General features: G+C 37.9%; 1 protein-coding gene across 2 annotated transcripts in view; it reads right to left on the bottom strand.

Moving 5' to 3' along the window:
- LOC131693948 (longitudinals lacking protein, isoforms J/P/Q/S/Z) overlaps nucleotides 1-17267 on the bottom strand; it is a 232141-nt gene that overhangs the window by 196625 nt on the left and 18249 nt on the right. The window contains exon 2 of one of the 2 annotated variants that reach the window (XM_058982242.1): nucleotides 1205-1502. The exons of the other annotated variant lie outside the window; for it this stretch is intronic. The gene's annotated coding sequence lies outside the window, so the exon portion shown is untranslated. The remainder of the gene's footprint in view (nucleotides 1-1204; nucleotides 1503-17267) is intronic. 2 annotated transcript variants of the gene reach the window in all.

Below are 17267 nucleotides of genomic sequence, written 5' to 3' on the forward strand. Positions count from 1 at the left end.
CAAATACCAAAGGCAAAAAACATAACACGTGTACTATTTAATTTCAAATAAAAAAGTTTAAAATATAATTGCATCGTGGAGAAAATAACAATAAAAGATTTTATAACAAAACATTAAACATATTACGACTTTTTCATAAGTTATTCACGTTTGTTCATCAAAACCAATGTTTTTCAAAATAAACATGAAATTTCCCGTTTATACTCAGTTCTCAGATCAAGGATGATTTGTGTACGACTGTCTCATTATCCTTTTTTTTTTAACGGGCTGATAGGACTGCAGCTTACAGCTTGAAGGATCTCGGTCCGTCCCGCGAGACAAAATTTTTAAAATCGGAAGGATTAGCGACTGTCCGCCAATTAAACACCGGTCCTCGGGAGGAGGACTAAATTTTGCGCCTGTTTGTCTCGAAGTGTGTAACGTCAAGTTCTCTATTTTGTCTGGTCCAATGTATCCTGCTCCTAACAACGCGTACTAAGTCGTCAGTGACGCAATTAAAGCTTCGCATTGATTCCGCTTCTATTTTCTCCTCATGGGTCCCCTAGGTCAGAAGCGGATCAATCGACTGTTAAGTAAATCAGAGATCGCAGTCAACCGTGATGTCCGCGAATTTCATACATACGTACAAACTATTTGGCGCAAGTTTAGAGCGTGTAACGTCGTGTCATCTAGTATGTCATCCTATGGAAAATCATCCTACCATCGCCTTGGGGTCAACGTCATATTGGCAAATTTCGTATTGAATCCGCTTCTGTCTCTTCCTAATCTCCTTTTTGTCTCCTAGGTCCGAAGCAGATCAATCGACTATTAATTGAAACGGTAAACATACTAGTAGTATTAGTCCTTACTCGCGAATACTTTTCGTTCAACTGTGCTGTTTCTTCTCTATCTTATAACATAACTCGATTATCCCTGTTCTAGTCAATATACATATTCATTACATTATGGACCAGGCAAACCCTTCATTTTTCTATTATTATTATCCTGAGTAGCTAGGTATTTTAGGATTTCGCAAAAAGAATCTCTGCCAATAAAGGCGTAAGAAATATTTATCCACTATTAACCATAAAGTTTGCTCGAACCGAATGTCCGCCTGGTTCGACTCGAATAGACCACACCGACCCGAAAGGGTTGCTTATCATTTCTGAGAGCCGGTGTTCTTGGTCGAGTTTAGTAATCATAAGAACAAGTCCTGAATAATTACCTATCTCTTAGGTGCCAGTCCTGCACTCCTTTCCTGAACTAGCCTCATACTCACGATCAAAAGAGTCGACAACTAGTAGGATCCACATGTCCCCCACCCAAGCGAATTGATCAACTTACAAGTAGGAGCACATATCTACCAACCAGCCAAGAAGACTTCCGAATCAATGAGAATGGACCATGCCAGTCGAAGGCCACAGGCCCAGCGCCATCTCGTACAGTGCCATTGTCATTGTCATTTCTCAAGATGAGAACCTACAAAGCCTAACTGTTCGTATGTCCGTATAGATTTTGGTTTGCTGAAACGAAACAAGAAAAACAAAACAATTGTGATTAGTATCGTAGTTATAATAAATAAGTAAACGATTTCTCATCTGCTGTCTGTTTCCCTGTTCGCAGTCCTCCCTCCTGTTCCTGATCTGTTTGGGCCACTGGCTTTCCGTTTCCTTGGCCGAAAAGACAAAACAAAAAAATGAAAATAAATGGACGTCTGCTATCTGTGCCTAAATTGATGAATGCTTCTCAGTTTTGCACAACCCAGGGGGAACTTGGCCTTGATCCCAATGCTCTGTCACCGATGTTACGTGATATTCGCTATGGAATATTCTTTGTTTGGGGACTATTCATAAACAATGTTGTTCGTTTTTTTATCCCTGATCCGCTGATACGTCTAAAATTATTTTTTAGTTTTTATCTCGTTACGTTTCCTTTATTGTCAATATCCGATATCATTTATGAATGGTCCCCTGGTGATCCATTTAGAGCAGACAATCCAATGAAAAATAGGGTTGACATGATTTTAGTGCGCTCTTGGTGCCTTGTGTCACATCTCCATGTTTGTTATACAAACTAAGAATACCAAAGCATGTGATGTGATGACCGGAAGATTAGAGAAGCAACTCCTCCCCTTCCCCCTATGTACGACTGTCTCATTATCCTTGCTTCAATAAAAATAAAGAACTGTAACGTGACAGATCATTGAGAATACTCCATAAAATCGAAAAAAAAAATTCCTTTAGGAAAACTATACTTCAAACTCTTCCTTGTTTTCCAAGTTGCAACTTAAAACTGTGTTCATGCAAATTTGGGGGCCAACGGAACAGACTTTTTCAATTTAGTCGGGCAACCTCCAAACTCACTGCGAAAATTGTGTAACGTGACAGACGTATAAAAATGACAATAAAGTGAAAACAGTTCATGATAGAAAATAACTTCCTTTTTTTTTTTGAGAGTTGTCCTACTGGAGCTGTAGAGCTAGGTTCTCGGAAGGGCTCCCGTCAGAATCACATACTACAATTTGCAGACGAGACAGGCAATGTCGCCCAATAAAACACTGCAATAGGACAATTGTAGCGGGCCGTGATTCTGAATGTGATATTCATTGTACGGTTCAGGCATGTGTGGGCGTAGGGACTCGGAATCGCGTGTATCATCGCGAAGGTCTCGAACATTTGTACATTAATGTGCTCGATCGCGTGTGCGTTTGCATGTCGCGTGTGCTAACGTGTAACTTCGCGTGCATAAATTCTATTTCATAACCGTGTGCCTTTCGCATATTCGCGTGTGTTCTAGAATGATCGCGCGCGGACCGTGAATCTGATACTTAATTTTTTGTGTACGGTTCAGATTCCAGAAGGAAGTGGGTTCTTCCATATCATTAGAGTTCCCAATCATGTTGTCGTAGAACGCGTGGTCTAGTGGATATGAGCTTTATTTTTTTTATTGGTCCAACTGAATGTATGGACCTAAATTGCTAGAATGAAGGTTAAAGATTTCCGGACGTGACCGATTCATGATCGCGCATTTGCGGGTTGGCGTTTGAGATCGCGTTTGTAACTTCGGAAGTACTAAAACGTTCACACAATTGCCGGAGTGTTATCAAGTTTACGCGATCGCGGGCATAGGTGTGCGTAGATGATCGCGAAGGGCTTAAGCGTTCGTATGTTGACGTGTTTGTCGCGTGTGCTCGCGTGTATAAATTCGATTTTGAAACCCTGCGGCAATTCATATATTCGCGGACCGTCATTCTGATCTTTAGTTTTCGGTGTACGGATCACATTCTGACAGGGAGAGAGTTACCCCATATCACTAGAGTTTTCGGTCATGTCGCCATGGAACGTTTTGTCTAGTGGATATGGTAGTTATTTTTCAATTTTATTATTTTTTTTAATAATTAACAAGTACCTAGATTGTTTGTACCGAGGATAGATACTTCCGGACGATCCCTATTCATGATGGCGCGAGCGCGGGAGTTTGTAGGTTGACACTTGAGATCGTGTTGGTAAGTTTATGAGTGCTGAGATTTTCACCTTATCACCGGGGTGTAATCATGTTTGCGAGTTCGTATGTTGCCTGGAAAATCGCGAGGGGCTCTAACGTTTGTGCGCTGACGTGATTTTGTAACGTGTGTTCTTGAATGGTTGCGCGAACCGTGAGTCTGATATTAAATTTTCAGTGCGCGGTTTGAATTCTGGCAGAGAGTGGGATCGTTTATATCGATAGGGTTCCCGGTCATGTCGCCATGAGACGTGTTGTCTAATAGGTATGGGCGTATTTTCTTAATTGGTCCAGCTGAAGGCATGGACCTAGGCTTCTAGGATCAAGGATAGACTTTCGGACGTGACCGATTCGTAATCGCGTGCACGATGGCATTTTTGTAGGTTCCCGCTGAGACCGCGTTTGAGAATGTGTGAGTGTTAAGACGTTCACTATCACCATCTTTGTTGACCCAGCTGAAGGCGGGTGTAGAATGGCAGTATAGGACTCGAAAAGAAGAAATAAAAGACAATATATGAGAGACGTAATAGATTAGATAGGTACAAGATACAGCTGAAGTTATGATCATCACATGAGACATACATTAGTACTTCAAACACTACTAATACTTGAATAGCCAATCACCACACATAGCACATCCTTTCTCAATTATCTATTTGTTACTGGTTGATTGTTGGTTATGAGCTGGTGAATAGAGGAAAGGTATAGAACAGACAAAAGGCTCATATCAGCCCTCCCGGCCTCCTCGACACACCACTATCGAGGCGTATTGTAATCAACATCTTGAAGCGGGCTTCTTATATAAATCAAATCCTCAGCAGTCATAATGTTTGGTGGATTATTAACATGAGAACTAATTAACCTCTAGTAGTAGAACTTGGTGCAAATAAAAACTAAAAAGAGCGAAGGTCCTTATATTTAGATAACTCTATTGAATATATTGTGGCTTGATGATGTTTACAATACCGTCAATCCCATCAACCTGCGAGAGGGCATGATAGAAAATAACTTTCAGTAGAAAAAATGTTCGATTTAGTGGCCTTAATAATGTGCAATTGTGATAGATTCTGGTTTTATCGTTTTTACAGACTTATCTTGTGAAATATGCGTAAACTTGTAACGTGACAGACAGAAGCCTTGACCATATGGGAGCAACACACATCGGAGTGAAGAGGTTTATTGTGAAAGAGAAAAGGGGTGTTTCGCATGAAAAGTGCAAAGAGCGTTGTTTATTCTTCTCTTTATTTACTCTAAGGTGCCTAAACTGAAGAATGCTTAAAACTCTGAACTAGGTCTCGTCGAGTCTAGTCTGTCATCTATCCGTCTCGTCCTGTCTTGTCTGGGGCTTCCGGGTTACATGCAATCACAATACGAGACTAGCTTATGTCAACTCAATTGTGCACTGGATTCGTAGAATCGCGTCGATCATCGAAATGATTGTATGCAAGATGTTGGGTGTTGAGATGTGTGTGGTGCCTGTAAATCAGACCGTACGACTTACATGTGCGAATGTGGGGACTTCATGATCACGCGGAGGTGAGAGTATACTTGTTCGCGCTTGAACCGCGTTGATTAGCTTATAAGTGCAGTTGTGTTCGGTAAACCATCGGGCATTTTTGAGTTTTTGGACGTATCGGTGCGTGGACGATCGCGGTTGCATGTTCGACCCTGCCTATCGTGGCGAGGGATTCAGACGTTTGTATTGGACGGTAGCGTACTCGATCGCGTGGGTCTATGTATGTCGCGTGTGATGGCGTGTATGCAGCTTCGCGTGTATAGTTTCCGTTCTGTTTGCGTAGATACTTCCGGACGGGGCCGCGAAATTGCGCAAACACGAGCACCTGTGAGTTCACGTTTGTAGTTTTGTGAATGCTATAAGGATCATTTTATCAACAGAGTACTATCGTGCTTGGGAGATCGCGGGCGTAAGTGTGCGTGAATGATCGCGAAGGGCTGCCAAAGATCATCTGGTATATTGTCATCTTCGGGAGCCCTGACACGGTACGGTCTAAATTTAGGAGAGTCAGGGGTTTACACCAACCCAAGGATGCCTCCAGAGAAAACTTGGCCCTAAACCCACGTTGTACATTATTTCGACCATGACATGAGCGGATAATAAAGGTCACCAAGCTAAGTAGTAAATTTGATCACAATTTAAAAAGAAAATAATCGTATCCCAAGTTTCTATGTGATATAATCAATGTAATAATGCTTTGGTGGAAAAGCTCCCGGACCACATCAAGGTACAGTGTCATGCCGAAGGATTACAAATTTCTTCATTTTATCGATTATTATATAAAAACAGCGGATAGGTTGGTGTAAATAATATCAGTTTTGACGCAATATTCCATACTCCCTGTTATGTAGGATGCTAGACTCGGCAAGATAGCGGCCGTTCATATTCAACGTGCACCAAAAGCCTTCGTTTTAACCCACTCCTCCCCCTCCTGAACAAGCGTGGACAATTCTTGTACTCTTCTAGACGCTTCCTCCCCCCCCCCTCCACAACAATGTCCACATGGACTTTTCCAGTGCTTTTTGTTGAGTAATCTTATAAAAAAGTTTCTAGTTTCAGATGAAATACGGATATTTCCAATGTCTTTGACTGCTGGATGTAACCTAGAGAACGGATTGAATTTCTATAAGTTTTCTTAAATGTTTTGAGGATATCTTATTTTTGAACAATGTTTCAAACTTTCAAAAATTATCTTTTTCGCACTCATAATAAGAAGAAAGCTTTTATTATTGATAATTCTGTCATAGCTAGATATTTAGTATAATTAGCATTAAGAATCTTTCGTGGCCGTGGTGCGAACTGCACCTTTCTTGCACCTGTAGATCATGCTAGGCAAACCAAGCGCCAATCATCGATTTTGACGGTTCGGTTTACTGATTTGAAGTGGATGAAGTATTTACTGATGGCTCTCTTCTATAACATTTTACAATCTCCAATAATTTTAGGATATGGGTACCAAATGTAATAACAATGTAATTGACGTTTCAAAATTAATGTTGAACATAAAAAAACATGGACGAGAAAGGCTCAATTGCACCACTAGGTGGATTAGAACAGTTTTTTGGAGTATAAGTTCTGAGGTTAGCGTTTCGACTTTGTCTATTCAGGACTAGACTACTACAATCGGCTGACGCTAGTACAAAATTGGAAATACAATAAACGACCCCATACTTACTATGTCCCGTTAGAGATGAAGTTCTGTTAGCTGATGGGACATTCCCACTAACCAACCAGGTGAAAAACGGTAATATTTACCAGAAACTGTAAATTGAAACTCTAACAAACAATTTAAGTACAGTTCATATACATTTGGTTGAAAATGTGTCGATATGAGCCGCTAACATCGTATTTGTAACTTTTTTTGTACAGCCCAGCAGGAATGAGCGAAAATTTTGAATTCCATTGAAAATCGTTGCTCTCCATGAAAGAGGAAAAGTCAAGGAATTCTAAACTTCTAGGTGCAAAACTTAAAAAGTTATCGCATTCTGAAAGTTCATATGGGGTCATATTGACCCCAACACCTAAAGAAGGTTAAAGGGTCAAGTAAGACTTGTCATAGAAGTACTGGTACGATTTCAATAATTTCTTCTCCAATTGTTCAGAAAACACACCGTTATGTTTTTCCGAGAGGAATTTGCAAAATGTCAATTTGTTCCATTTTTATAATAATAAAAGAATCCCTCTCGGAAAAACAGCCAACGTGGCTATGATTGTAAAAAATATGAGTTTTCTGATTACAGATTACCCCATTTGCCACAACTTTACTTAAGCGGGACCAATGCAGTTTCAACATCAATGTCATCAATGAAGTTTCAAGGTCGCGAAATTTTTCTTTTCGTCTTCAACAATAAAATTGAAAATGCATCTTCAAAATAAAAAAAAAGATTCAAAATCCTTTGAGTAGACGCTTTACAATTTATTCCCAAAAAATGCTCCATTTTAGGCCTCGCGAGTAGAAGATCCGCTTAATGGTGATTTGTGCTTAGCTGAATAGACTTGTGCAACAAGTGATTGTCATTATTATAGATCGTGCTAACACCAGTTCTTCGAATAAAACGATCGTCTCCGTTACAGACAACCACAGTTTCAAACCTGTTGATTCAAAGGATTCAAAATATTATTGAAAACACCGGCCAAATTCAGTCAAATAGCGATCGATGTAATAACCCTTTTGGCTAAATGACGTTCAGCCATTTGATCTAAAACGTTAGAAAATATATGCAGTTTCTAGGGAACCTACACAGGATATTACCTTACCTTAAATGATGCGTTTCGAAATTGAATTTCTGAATCACCCATCTATACAAACCAGCCAATAACATCATACCGGACTGACAAGGACTGTAACATTAACGACGCAATGACAGATAATATACCTACTCGCAGATACAGACGACAGACGAACGAGAGAAAAATGAGCGCGATAAATTTTCGTCTGCCAACCAAAGGTAACTTAAGTGGAGAGGAGGCCAGCGAGTTTCCATATTCCACAAGCATATGCGCAATAACGATCCGAGTTGACGATTGAATGTATTGTGTGCACTACACAGAACGCAAATTTGCCGTGCGGACTGCGTTCACTCCCACCGACATCACATTCACCAAACGATTCGCGTTTTTCTTCGTTTTTCTGCTTTGCTGGCACGATACCGAATGCCGCGTTCCGTCCTATATACAAACCTCTTTATCTACGTACTTCTTCGTCAGGTTTGCCACTAACGAAACCTACACCCCTTCTCTTCACCCACAAATAAGACCATAATTTCCACTACTTGCATGCTGTCTACGATACCTTCAATGTTGCCAATGAGATATCATTTTCAACTAGTTATTTTATTATAGTTTTATTAATAAAGTACGATTTACTGGTGTCAAATAAAAATACCGAATAAGTATCCCAACTTCACCAATCAGTCATGAATTGCATAAAAAGAATATTCACACATTATTACATTGCCGTGGCGGTCAAAAAACAGTTTTCAATTTTTTAAATAGATTAAAGAGGGCATAGGAGATTTATTTTCCTAAAAAACCATTTATTTCTTTTTACACTGTGCTCTAACTCATCTTAGTACCTCTATTTGAACGACCGAAAATAAAACTCGCAAAGACAGAACATGCTTCGAGAAACCCGTTTCAAATATATTAGAATATAAAAATCGTAAATAAACGTCATGCGTGAAAATCGGGCGGATATCCTTCAGTATAAGAATCGCTTAAAAATTGTTCACCCGTACAAATCGGCAAGAATGAACTTCCAGTATAAAAATCTGTTAAAAATAAATAAATCAAGAGAATCCGTATATCATGATGTTCAAGATTAAAATTCGGCTAACAAAAACTACTTTATAAGAATCGGATATATTTTTTTTATACTGAAGGATTTTTTCCGGCTCTTTCAGAAGAAAGTCCCTCTCCGATTTTTATGCTTGAAATTTATATCCGTTTATTAAATTCTAATGTATTTAAAGCGGGGTTTACGAAGCATGATGTTCTGTCCTTGCGACTTTTATTTTCGGTCGCTCATTTATTCCACTCATTTGAAGACACTAGTTAGAGCAGTGTCTGCTATCTCTATTCAACACATTAGCTTAAATGGTAGGTTGAATAAAGGTGCGTTGTACTCGACTTTTCACTACGCTCAAACGCTAGTATTTTAATTTTTTTTCGGACAGATTTTTCAATGTATTACTTCTTTGGGACAAAGCAAAGATGTTGAAACCTATTTAAGCGCAATCCAGTGACAGTTATCAAGGATAGTGTGACACTCTGACTAATGAGAAGAATAAGGGCCTACCCTATATTGAAAAATTAACATTCTAAGAAGACATTTTAAAACCGCCCCAACTCGCTCAAGGAGTTGAAAAATTTTTGGTTTAAATTCTTGAGAACACCTTAATAGTGTTTCTTGTCTAGAAACCATGTTTTCAAAGACGGTACCATGAATATTAGGGTAGTACAAAAACTAGAGTTCTGCTGCGAGCAACTTTTTGGGTATCATTTGGGTCCTAGAACAACTGTGCAAATTCTTGGCTCGATCGGTGAAACTATATTTTTGCGCCCACGTTTTAAAGTTTACATGGGATTTCGCATGGCGAAATTAACCTTCACAAAATAATTCCTCTTGGAGTCGCTCATTGCCTCCTAAAAATAAATCGATATGAGTTTTTCATAGGAAATTTAACCAAAAAAACTAAGAGTCGATGAGCACGAAACGATAAGACGCTTGTGGAATAGGTTATTAAGCAAAAAGCGATTAAGAAAATACTCATTTTTCCTATCACCACTGCTGTTGGCTGTCGAAGTATGTGCAATTTATTTTAACTTTCCTTTATTGTGTCCAAATCAATGATCCGTGCTGTTTGGTCACTTCACAAAAGTTTTGTGGGATAAAATGAAGCTTCTTTTGTACACATTTTGTATAGAATTTGTTCGACAGCAGCAGTGATACCATGAAAATTTAAATTTTTATCAATCATCGGAATATCAATCGGTTTTTGCTTTATAACTTTTTCCATAAACATCACATTGTTTCGCGGTTTTCGAAACATTATTTCCTTGACACAGTTCTTATAAAAATTACACATTGATTTATTTTTAGGAGGCAATGGGTGACACATGGAAGAATTACTTTTTAAGAGGCGATTTTCCCATGCAAAATCCCATGGGCGCAAAATATAGTTTTACCGATCGAGCTTAGAGATTGCACAGTAGGGTGGGACAAAAAATAGATTCCAGCTCCGAGCAACTTTTTGGGTACCATTTGGGTCCTAGAACATCTGTGCAAATTCTTAGCTTGATACCTGAAACTATATATTTGCGCTTATTGTTAAAAGTTTACATGGGATTTTATATGGGAAAATGGACTTTCACAAAATAATTCCTCTAGGAGTCATCTATTGCTTCCTAAAAATAAACAGTTATGTGGTTTTTGTAGGAAATTTAACAAAGAAACTAAGTCTCGAAAACTACGAAACGATCTGACGCTTGAGTAAAAAGTTATTAAGCTGAAACCGATTGATGCTCTGATGATTGATAAAATATTCATTTTTTCTAGCACCACTGTTGTTGGCTGTCCAATTATATGCAATTTTGTTTTGATCTTCTCTTAATGTGTCTAAATCATTTATCTATACTGCTTGGCTACATCGCAAGAGTTTTGAGGGATAAATTAAGTCTTCTTTTGTACATAATAACAAAAAATTAAAGATTTTGTATATAATTCGACCGTCCGCAGCAGTGATGCTATGAAAAGTAAACTTTTCATTAATCTTTAAGGCATCAATCAGTTTTTGCTTAATAACTTTTTCCACAGGAATTAGATCGTTTCGTGGTCTTCTAGACTTTGTTTCCTTGACAAATTTCCTATAAAAATCAGACGTCTATTTATTTTTAGGAGTCAACGGCCGACTCTTGGAAGAATTAATTTGCAAAAGACGTTTTCCCCATACGAAATCCCATGTAAACTTTAAACCGTGGGCGCAAAAATATAGTTTCACTGATCGAATTAAAAATTTGCAGAGTTGTTCTGGGAGCTAAATGGGACCCAAAAAGTTACTCGGAGCGAAATTTAATTTTTTTCATATAACCATGTCCCACTCTATTGCACAGTTGTTCTAGGACTCAAATGCAACCCAGAAAGATGCTCGGAGAATATTTTTATTTTTCTTTAATAGAACCGTGTCCTCCTCTAACAGATATCTCAAGAACCGCTCGAACAAACCCCTTACTTCGTTTGAAAGCTTATAAATTCATTAAATCTTGACCCATATTTTTTGTAAAACTTTAATTGTATTTTTTTGATGCAAATAAAAACGATTTTTCAAAGAAAACAATTTCTTTTGTTCTAAAGCACACTATTTTTTTCTAATTTTTTTTAATGCTAGGGTGGCTAGATAATTTAATACGTTTTACGACCCTTTTCGAATTTTACCGATTAATGTGCGAGAGTCATTTCACCGTAGGGGAGCCCCTGGGCTAGTTTGCGGTGTTCTTAGTTTTAATTTTTTACTGCTTTGATTTGGGTAGATTCTGCAAAATGGAACGCATTGTTGGTAACATCTCTGAATGTTAATAAAATGCGGGATGCATTGCCTCCATTTATATAAACATAAATATGTGACGTATAAAAGCAACCAACGTATTCCAGCCCCGGAGTAAGTTGGCGGAGTGCCAGAAAATAAATTAAATGGAAATTCAATTACTTCAGGGGTCCTTACGAAGCGCATTAATTTCAATAAAACTGTATATTATTCGTCACTTGCCATTACATTTCGGTTCCTGAAAGCTTTTTTGCGCACTATCACAATCCGTGGAATAGACTCAAACTCTTTATAAATAACGCAAAAAGTTTAAATTTAAGAAATTTTATTTATCATGCTTGAAAACCCACAACTTCTGTACAACCAAATGTTATGCTACATAAACGCATTGGAGAATGTATTTCACAGTACTTGGGATTTACAATGAGAGATAGTACCATATGTACACACCTAGAAAAATTAGTGTAAATTTACGCCTCCTGACCATGACATATACGAGCATCAAAAATGACTTAGTTTTACGTTTGATTTTAATTTTACATGACGTTTAATTTCGTTATTCATGTAATTTTACTCCACATACAGCGTTTGTTCTGAATGGTAGGAAGTGTAATTTTAAGTCATTGCGCATGTAAAGTATATGTTTCATGTAAAATTAAATGGAACACGGTAATGTTCTGTCATTTCGTAAATTACGGTTTGTTGAATTGTGTCATGTTTGCAATTACGTCAACGATAAAATTCAGATTTTTTTGGTGTGTATAATCGGAAGAGAGAAAAAGGGACTTCGCCAACTTATCCCAATCGCCAGCTAGTGCCGGATTCCCATACTGCATTTCAAACATTTTTTTTTGTATTGGAAACTTCAAAGAGCCGGAGGGGAGATATGCAAGGGTTTTCGTATGGCAACTAAAAATTGTTATTCAATTGTTGCCACAATGTTCATCCTACCATTTGACCGAATGCATTGAGTAAAGCTGTCAGAAGCTGCTTTAACCTACGGGTATGTCGGTAGAGTAATAACTAGAATAGGGTGAAAATGGGTGCAAAAAACACTAGACAAAAAATGAGAATCAGCATAAAACCAACAACGGACTTAGTGCAACACCTGTATACACAAGGATTAACCCTTGGCGGGTTACGGTACAATCGCTATAGAATATTCAAAACACGGTAGTATGTTGTCACCACTATGAAAACCTCTTCACAACATTCCCATTAATCATACAAATACATTGTTTGCATTTTGAAAGGCTATACCAGTGTGAAACTCTCAAATAATCGATTTTTTTCTTATTCGACAGTTTATACTTTTAACTCTATCTTGTGATTTTTTTATTTCGATTATATAAATTTAATCTTAGAGTCATCGCCTCTTTTTCCGATTAGAAAAAACTCTTTTTTGAAAAATCTCTAACCCTATGTGCGGGGTTGGGAATCGAACTCAGGTAAGCTGCGTACAAGGCAATCGATTTACCAACTATGATATGCCCGTCCCCTATCCTGTGAAATGTATCATTAGTGGTTAACAGTTTTCATGGTGAATATAATTTTATCTAGCAAAAATCCCTAGTTTCTCATCTCAACGCATTTTCTAAAAATGACATTTTTCAAAATTGCTACCATCGTAACGCAAACAGCAATCACCCAATTGACTTCAAATTTGAATTAGTACTCATGAATATATTTACTCTACAATGACGTGGCCATAATATTTAGTTTTACACCATTCATTTTTACGCCTTTCACAAAAGGTATTCTGATAATTCTTGAAAAAATAAAAAAATACCTTAAGCTCTTAAAGCTCACAAGTATGGCAACACTGATAGCAAACAACGATAAACATACTGGAGACTTGAAGAGTTAGCAAAAAATATGTTTCCTCAATGTTTAATAATTTTACTGTTCTTTTCCACTCACCTCATGGTGTGCCTGTGTGAATGGAATGACAAGTTAAATTTGATAGCGGCAGTCGATGATCTGCACTCACACAGTTATATACTGTAAAATTCATCAATAAAAACACGTTTTTTCTTGCGCTTCACATTGTTCCCAAAACATGAAATATGTAAAAAAAGCAACCCAATAAGTGCGAGACGGAAAAAAATAAATATGTGAATAAAAACAAAACCGATAATGTATTCCTACACGGCGTAATATGGCGCGGTGATGAAAAGTGACCATTGCGCCGTTTTTCAACTTTCTTTCAGTTTTAAACAACTCCCGGCCGCATTTCGTTTTACGTTCATCAACAGACAGCGGCAGTGGAGAGCTATTATGTGTGGGGCGAAAGTTGATTTCCAGAGCATGCTGCCGCTTTTCCTAGTCGCATACCTCATCCTTCCTACTCTCTTCCAGTCAACGTGTTACTGCTGTACCTTTGTATTCTCTTTCCTACACATTACCGGTGTGTCGTTTCGCGATCCCAGCAAGTAAATCGCGTCCCAATTTTCATGCCGGTTAGAAAATGAAATTTTGCAATTTTTCCAACAGAATGTTATACAATCCAAACATGAAAATTGGTTTTAGAATATTTTTACTAAGAATTTTTTTCCTCGTGGATCCCAGTTATCACCACGTCTTCCCCTCCAAGCATTTTCAACAGATTGTTTGTACTATCTTCCAAATAAGCATTACACTTTTGTGCACTCTACTACACATCGGCTCCTCTTTCTGTGCTGTTTCTTGTACTGTGTCTATTAAAATAAAATATCGATTTTAGCTTGTTTTTTTTTGTTCTCTCTTCTGCTCTTCCTCTCCGTACCTTTCATGCTACTGTTGCCTGTGCCTCTTCCCTAACCAGTCATACCGCATGTTGTTTCTCGTTTTGCTTTCTCCCTTTCTCTCAGCAGTCGTGCTGTTTATTCTGCTGCTCCACTACTATGATTGCGGCGTGCGCCGTTGAATATCTGCCATAACGCACTCTGTTGCTGTGTTATATTTCACTTCGTTTAAACCTCCTTGATATGTGCTTCTCCCATTTCATTAGATATTTCAACTCCCTGTATATCCAACGGCTGGCGCAGAAAGGAAAACCTTGAAACGTATTCGTCACTATGGATCAGAACGTGGACCTTATTACTGACGTTCGAAAATGCAAAGTTTCCTGTGATGATTCTGCTTACCAACTGGGGTCGTGCTATACTGCCCATTAAAGCATGAGGCTCATATTGAAAAACAGCAAACCGAGTTGTATGTTACTCAAGATTTATATTTTCACTGGCCTTATGGATATGACAATTTTTTGGTTTTTTTCTTGACACTTTCTAAATAAATTTTTTAGTCAAATTTGTCCATTGTGAATCAAAAGTTATTCTTAATTTATTCCTTTTTGTTTTTTTTAATGATTGTGTAGCTTCAGCTATGAAATGAATGTTTTGCCTTTCTCATATAAAGAAAGGCTATGCAAACACTGTAAAAATCGGCTTTTCAACCGAGGCCTGGAGGGCCAAGTGTCATATACAATTCGATTCAGTTCGTCGAGATCGGAAAATGGCTGTGTGTGTCATTTAAACACACACAATTTTTTCAGAGATGGCTGAACTGATTTCCACATACTTACTTTCATCTGAAAGGTATAACGCTCCCATAAGCTGCTATTGAATTTAGTTGATTCGACTTCCGGTTCCGGAGTTATGAGTTGAATAGTGCGGTCACACAGAAAATTCTCATATAAACTAGTACACCCAGGATGTCCAAATGATGTGATATATATTACAATGAGCACAACATTACTCTATCTTGCGGGTCTGGATCACTTATAATCAATCATAGCAGCTTTGACCACATTGGCCACCTATGACGGTTCATGATGCCTCCGGGGAACTCGCCAACATCCTAAGCTAATAACACACCTATTTCTCAGTGAATTCTTGACCGATTTTTACAAACTTGTTTTCAAATGAAAGATTCAGTAATCCCATTGACTGCTGCTGAATTTCATTCAATTCTGACCCTTGTTTTCGGAGTTACAGGTTGGTTAGTAAGGTTATACTGGAATTTCCCATATAAATCGGTTAGATATTCGCCTCCGAAACCTTCGTTCCTACTCGTTTATCCGTCTTCCCGTGTCTCGTATTAATTATGGCAAAAATGAACCCGTCAGTAGCATGTGTAGAAAGTTCAATCCAAGGTGCTTAGAGTTCTAAGGTGATTCGTCTTTGGCAGTAACTAGGTGAGGAGTGAGGTAAGCGTGCAGCAGACTGCGGGGAAGAAAAATGACAGCGAACAACTTTGTTTATCCACTGAAATCCAAGCAAACATATGGAAAGAACTAGTAAACAATGTTGTTAGCTGTCGTTTCTAAAACCAACATGGCTGATCGGCGTTTTTGAGGATCGTATCACCTGAGAATAAAAACTCCTTGGTTCAATCAATGTTGCAATAACATTAGTCTCGCACTTCTTTTAAAAAAATTGTTTTCGCGCACCTTTTCCCAAACCTGATAGCGTTAGCGAATTTTTTATGTTAATGTTAATACTTTACCTAGGTAAGATAGAGTTTAAGAAGTGTTTATTTTACGCAGTGTTCAGTGTTAGTCATTGTATCATTTGGTTTGTATGTTAACTGTTGATACCTAAAAAAATAGAGGTTTTGTGCCTACGGGAGAAAAAATTCAATCCCGCGGGTTTTTCCCTCTCAATAATAAACAATAATAATACAGCTCAGCGCAAAAAAGATCGTAATACCTCAGAGGCTAACAACTATTGAAATGGTCACCAACTTACTCCGATTCGCACGTCTAGGTCACTGAGTGGCAATTAAACATTCTTTGAATAAATTGCCCACTATCGACGATTCCGGAAGTCCCGGATTCCGGGCATATTCCACATTTAAAGTCACATCGGTTCTTCGGTGACGACTGAACCGATTTTCTCAAACCAAGTCTCAAAGTCTCAATTTTAAATACATGTCCTTTAAAAATGTTTGGCGACATTTATCAACATTTTCATTATAACAGAAAATTGCGTGCAAAATAAGCCCATTTCATGACAAATATAGTGTTGAAAGTTTTGATTTGAATTATATATGTCAAGGGTAGCATGAAGAGAAGTTCTCTCAGTTCATTTGACATAATCCAAGTAGCATTTAATATTTTATAGCATTATACAAGTGCAATCTAATTTTTAAGAGACTTTTTAACAGTGCCTTAAAACCACAATTGTTACTTGGGAACGGACATTTGGCGTAATTTTGCTAAGTGATCTCACTGAAGATCATTTGGCATAACAGACGAATGTGTAGTTTATCCGCGAATGAGCCATAAGTATACAGCTGCACTAAGCAATAATAATAATAATAATGTGATGTTTTCCATTACCTGATATTAGTTATATTTCGAGAGAATACATTTTATAACTGATTTTGCCTTTTTACATTTCTTATAAAAGAAATGTATAGAATTCGCTCAAACTTTCAAGATTTTTTCCGAGGCCCGGAGGGCCGAGTCTTATATACCAATCGACTCAGCTCGACGATTTGGGACAATGTCTGTGTGTGTGTATGTAACGGACAAATTCTCATTCGTGTTTCTCAGCAATGGCTGAACCGATCTTATCCAAACCAATTTTAAATGAAAGAACTAAAAAACAGTATGAATGCTATTAATTTGTTTTTGATTCTGATGTTTAGTTTCCAAGATATGAATGTTTGAATGCGTAAAAATGGCGCTTTTTGCTGTTTTTTTAAATTATCTGCCGAAATTGACAATATAGATTAACAATTTTTAC

Source organism: Topomyia yanbarensis, chromosome 3, assembly GCF_030247195.1.
Source record: "Topomyia yanbarensis strain Yona2022 chromosome 3, ASM3024719v1, whole genome shotgun sequence".
Lineage (NCBI taxonomy): Eukaryota > Metazoa > Arthropoda > Insecta > Diptera > Culicidae > Topomyia > Topomyia yanbarensis.